The sequence below is a fragment of the Canis aureus genome, chromosome 33, assembly GCF_053574225.1.
Source record: "Canis aureus isolate CA01 chromosome 33, VMU_Caureus_v.1.0, whole genome shotgun sequence".
Lineage (NCBI taxonomy): Eukaryota > Metazoa > Chordata > Mammalia > Carnivora > Canidae > Canis > Canis aureus.
Genome location: NC_135643.1, coordinates 108,731 through 114,730, shown reverse-complemented (window position 1 = coordinate 114,730; position 6,000 = coordinate 108,731). Strand labels below are relative to the sequence as shown.

The 6,000-nt window shown below is 50.6% G+C and overlaps 1 protein-coding gene across 7 annotated transcripts in view; it reads left to right on the top strand.

The window, feature by feature from the left end:
• The first annotated feature begins 400 nt into the window (after nt 1-400).
• Nucleotides 401-6,000, top strand: part of LOC144304052 (uncharacterized) — a 30,086-nt gene continuing 24,486 nt past the window's right edge. For 4 of the 7 annotated variants that reach the window (XR_013371039.1, XM_077882484.1, XM_077882483.1 and 1 more), the window contains exons 1-2: nt 403-686; nt 1,189-1,296. The gene's annotated coding sequence lies outside the window, so the exon portion shown is untranslated. Of the gene's footprint in view, nt 687-1,188; nt 1,297-6,000 lie in introns of all 7 variants that reach the window. The other 3 variants (XR_013371040.1, XR_013371041.1, XM_077882482.1) reach the window with 3 other exon arrangements.

Genomic DNA, 6,000 nt, shown 5'->3' with positions numbered 1-6,000 from the left:
ATGCCACATCTCACCTCTTCATGTCAATCCACCATCCTGAAAATTTGCGCCTCAGATACACAGGGCACCAGCTCACGTGCGTTGCAGATGTCATTCATAGACCCCTGATGATGTCCCTAAGAAGAAGATTCTGATTCTTCTATCATTGTGCAAGTTGGGAACCTGTGGACTATATGAGACACGGTGGGTTAGATAGGTCACAGACCTGAGAGGCAAGCACAGAAAGAAAGTTCTGAATTCAGCACCGTGTCCAGAAAAGTAGGACCTTCCTTGCATTTTCAGAGAGTTGTGGCTATGGCATTTTTGGCTGCGGATGTAAAGTTAACGAGATAACGTGGGGCAAGCAGTCATATGCCAAAAAGGGGCTCTGGATAGGTCTGACTGAAGGGAGGGGCCCAAGGGCTGGAATCTTGAAAAAGATTGACGTCACGAGACGTCACTTCCTTGGGGACAAGCGTGTAACAGATTTAGAACTCTGGTAACCAGGAAGCTGCGTTGAACAATGTCCCTCTTTCCAGCGCACTTAACTGGAGCCGGTCAGGAGAACAAGACCTTCTGTTGCTGTTGCCCTACTTTCAGTGGCTCTGGGCTTAGGAGAGTCCAGAAAGAGAGATGTTCATGCCGCTATGGACGTCAGTTCGGCCCTCTTTCCAAAGCTTCTGGTTATGTGTGGGAGTCTTCAACAGGTACCACAAGGCACCTTGTGGGAGGCTAATGGAGTGCAGACCACACTGTAATCTCAGCTGAGCGGGCTCGCACCTCTTTCACCCTCATTGGGTGTGTGTCCATTTGTGTATGTGTAAAAGGGTGTGTTAATGTGAGATTGTGCATGTGTGTGTGTGTGTGTGTGTGTGTGTGTAGAGGGGATAGAGGAGAGGAACATGCCCTTCCTGGGTATAAACCAGCTGCCACGGTTTGGAAGCCTGACACATCTTTGGTGTTCAGACTCCAGGTCATAGCAGGCAAGATGAGAAGATGAGTGCTGAGGGCCAAGCTCAACTACAAGTATGTTAAGTCATGAGCGCAAGAGTGTCTTTCAACTGGCTTCTCCTTGCCAGATGTCCCTCAGCTGCCCCTGTGATGTGAAGCCGAGAACACGATTTCTAAAGGGGATGTTCCCTTGTTGTGTTGTGGAAGGAGTACCCTAATATCTCTTGGCCCTGTACATATGGGGCACTGTATTTGCAGAGCTGCACCCAGGAGATCTTGGAGGAGATGTTCTGTGGCTTCAACTCTTCTAACTCCCTAGACAATGATAGGGTGCTCCAGGCAAACAAGGAGCAGTGCTGTTCTGAGGTGAGAATGGGAAGAGGGTTCTCCACAGAGAGATGGCCACCAACGAACATGGAGATAAACCTGGGGCCCTCCCGTAGTGTTTCCACACGAGTGCCACACAGGCCCAAACGCAAAGAGACCTGAGCATCCACCCCTAACCTCCGGCTGTGTCTGAGGTGATAAGACACTGTTCCCCTAGATTGGAAAGGTGCAGAATAGATTTCATGCTTTTGAGGAGTGGGAGTGGTTTGTTTTTTTTTCACTCAGAGCACTGAGTGTCTTTGCGTTTCACTACCATTTTCCTTATTTCACACACGTGCCCCAGGTGTCCTGTGTAGAATGCAGCACCACTGTCGTTGCACAATGTCTGCAGGCCTCACAAAAGATCACACTGAAGACGGTGATTTAAGACAAAAGGAAAAGTGGGATGAAGCCATTCTCTATGTTTATCTGTAAGGTGTCATGTGCCTGAATACATCAGATCATTATAGGTCCAACGGGTCATGAGCTATGTCCTTAGTGGTCCTCGTAGTACTCCATCAATGGGGCCGTCTGCCACAGTGATTCAGCCATTCAAGGCCCTTGGCACTTGACATGATGCCATTCTCTTGCCATGTCTGCTGTGCTGCAAGGAGAACCTTGTGTGTCCCCACAGGCTGTTTAAGTTGCTTGATCTGTCATACCTGGAAGCCCAGTTTGGGTGGGAGCCCTCTGAATCCTGACCCAAGTAGCTGGCTCTGTCTTTTTTTGTAGAGATCCGCACAGGAAATCTAGGATGAGGCTAACTACGACCCTGACCCTAACCCTGACACCTAACCCTTAGGCCTAACCATAACACAAACTCCAGGCATAACCCTAACCCTGACGCTAAACCCTAACCCTTACCCCAACCCCTAGGCCTACTCCCTAACCCTAAACCCTTGGCCTAACCCCTAACCCTAACCCTGAGACCTAACCCTAACCCCTAACCCTGAGGCCTAAACCTAACCCCTAACCCTGAGGCCTAACCCTAACTGCTAACACTGAGGCATAACCCTAACCCTAACCTTGAGGCCTGAAACCTAACCCTAATCCTAACCCCTTACCCTAACAGTAACCCTAACCCTAAGCCTAAACATAACCCTCACCCTAACCCTAACTCTGACTTTGACCCTAACCCTAACCTTAACTCTAACCCTAACACTGAGGCCCAACCCTAACCCTAACCCCAAACCCTGAGGCCTAACCCTAACACTAATCACTAACCCTGAGGCCTAACCCCAAAGCCTAACACTGAGGCCTAAACTTAAAACCTATCCCTGAGCCCTAACACTAACCCTAACCCTGAGGCCTGAACCCTATCCCTGAGGCCTAGCCCTAAACCAACCCTGAGGCTTAAACCTAACCCTGAGGCCTAACCCTACCTTAACCCCAGACCCTGAGGCCTACCCTAACCCTAACCCCTAACCCTGAGTCTGAACACCTAGGCCTAACACTGAGGCCTAAACCTAAACCCTATATCTGAGGCCTAACACTAACCCTAACCCTGAGGCCTAAACCTAACCGTGAGACCTAACCCTGAGGCCTTACCCTGAGGCCTAACCCTGACCCTGACACTAACACTAACCCCTAACCCTGAAGCCTAAGCCTAACCCTAACCTTAACCTTAACCCTATCGCTGACCCCGACCCTAACCCAGACCCTTATACTAAACCTAACCATGACCCTAACACTAACCTTGACCCTAACCCTGACCCTGACCCTAATACTGACCCTGAACCTAAGCCTAACACTGAAGCCTAACTCTAACCCTAACACTAACACTAACAATAACCCTGACCCTGAGCCAAAACCTGACCATGACCCTGACCCTAACCCTAACCATGACCCTAACCCTAACCCTGACGCTACCCTGACCCTGACCCTTATCTTGACCCTGACCCAAACCCTGACCCTGACCCGGACCCTAACCCTTTGGCCTTACCGTGAGCCCTAACCCTGAGGCCTAACCCTAATCCCTAACCTGAGGCCTAACCCTAACACCTAAACCTGAGGCCTAACGCCTAGGCCTAACCTTGAGGGCTAAACCTAAATCCTAACTCTGAGGCCTAAACCTAACCATAACCCTGAAGCCTAAACCTCACCCTGAGGTCTAACCCTGAAGCCTAAACCTGAGGCCTAATCCTGAGGCCTAACCCTAACCCTAACACTGGTCCTAACCCTGACACTTACCCTGAGGCTTAACCCTGACCCTAACGCTAACCCAGACCCCTAACCCTGAGGCTTAACCCTAACCCTGATCCTGAGCCTAACCTTAACCGTGACCCTACACCTAACCCTGACCCTAACTCTAACCCTACCCTAAACCTTACACTGACTCTGATCCTAACCCTAAACCTAATCCTAACCATTACCCTAAAACTGAGGCCTAACCCTGAGGCCTAACCCTAACCCATAACCCTGAGGCCTAACCTAACCCATAACCCTGAGGCCTAACCCTAACACTAACCCTAACCCCTAACCCTGAGGCCTAACGCCTAGGCCTCCCCTGAGGCCTAAACCTAAACCCTAACCCTGAGGCCTAACCCTGAGGTGTAACCCAAAACCTAAACCCTAACGGTTCGTCCTAATCCTAACACTGACCCCAGGCCTAACCCTAAACCTAACCCTAAACCCTAATCCTACCGTAACCCCCAGGCCTAACCCCTAACCCTAATCCATCGGGCTAACGCCTCACCCTAACCATGAGGCCTAAACCTAACCCTAACACTGAGGCCTAACACCTAACCCTGAGGCTTTACCCTGACCCTAACCCATAACCTGAACCCTGTGGCCTAACCCTTAACCCAAACGCTGAGGCCTAACACATAACCCTAATACTGAGGCCTACCCTAACCCTAACCCTGAGAACTAACCCTGAGGCCTAAGCCTGAGGCCTAACCCTCACCTTAACCCTGAGGCCTAACCCTAACCCTAACCCTAAACCCTAACCCTGACGCCTAACTCCTAGCCCTAACCCTGAGCCTTACCCTAACCCCTAAACCTGAGGCCTAAACCTAACCCTGAGGTCTCACCCTGAGGCCTACCCCTAGGCCTAACCATTAGCCCTAAACCTAAACCCTAACCCTGAGGCCTAACCGTTACATTAACTCTGGGTCTTAAACCTAACCCTGAGGCCTAAACCTGAGGACTTACCCTGAGGCCTAACCCTAAACCCTAACCCTGAGGCCTAACTCTTAGTCCTAACCCTGAGGCCTAAACCTAAACACTAACCCTGAGTCCTAAACCTGAGTCTTAACCCTGAGGCCTAACCCCCAACTCAAACCCTGAGGCTTAAGCATTAACCCTAATACTGAGGCCTAACCTAACCCTAACCCTGAGGACTAACCCTGAGTCCTAAGCCTGAGGCCTAACCCTCACCTTAACCCTGAGGCCTAACCCTAACCCTAATTCTAAACCCTAACCCTGACGCCTAACTCCTAGTCTTAACCCTGAGGCCGAAACATAAACCCTAACCCTGAAGCCTTACCCTAACCCCTAACCCTGAGGCCTAAACTTAACCCCGAGGCCTAACACCTCAGCCTAACCCTAAAGCTAACCCTGAGGCCTAATCCTAACCCTAACCCTAACCATGACCCTGAGCCTAAACCTAAACCTGACCCTCCCCCAAACCCTAACCCTAACCCTAAACCTAACCCTGATCCTATCCCTAACCTTGACTCTGACCCTAAACCTAACCCTAACCCTAAACCGAACCCGAACCCTAAACCTGAGGCCTAACCCCGAGGCCTAAACCTAATCCCCAATCCTGAGGCCTAACCCTAACCCTAACTGTAACCCCAAACACTGAGGCCTAACCCTGAGGCCTAACCCTGAGGCCTAAACCTAAAACCTAACCCTGAATCCCAACCCTAACCCTAACTCTGAGGCCTAAATCTAACCCTAAGGCCTAAATCTAAGGGCTAACACTGAGGCCTAATCCTGAGGCCTAACCCTGAATCCTAACCCTGAGGTCTAAACCTAAACCCTAAACCTTAGGCTTAACCCTAACACTGAACGCAGGCCTAACCCTCACCCTTACCCTAAACCCTAACCCTAATCCTAACCCCTAGGCCTCACCCCTAACAGTAAGCCCTCGGCCTTAACCCTAACCCTAACCCTGAGGCCTAACCCTGAGTCCTAACCCTGAGGCCTAAACCTGAGACCTAACCCTGAGGTCTAATTCTTAACGCAAACCATGAGGCCTAACCCCTAATCCTAACCCTGAGGCCTAACTCTCACCGCTAACACTGAGGCCTGACCCTAACCCTAAACCTGAGGCCTGAACCCTAAACGTAACCTAACCTCTTATGCTAACCTTAACCCCGAAGCCTAACTCAAACCCTTGCCCTAACACTAAACCTAACCCTGACCCTAACCCTAACCCTGACCATGACCCTAACCCTAACCCTGACCATGACCCTACCCCTAATCCTGACCCTAACCCTCACCCTAACCCTGAACCTGACTCTAACTCTAACCCTGACCCTAACCCACCCTAAACCTAACCCTGACCCTAAACTGAAATCTGACCCTGACCCTAAACCTAACCCTAATAATAACCCTAACCCTGAGGCCTAACCCTAACCCTAATCCCAAACTCTGAGGCCTAACCCTAACCCTAACCCCTAACCCTGAGGCTTAAGCCCTAGGCTTAACAATGAGGCCTAAAAATAAAACCCTATCCCTGAGGCCTAACCCTAACCC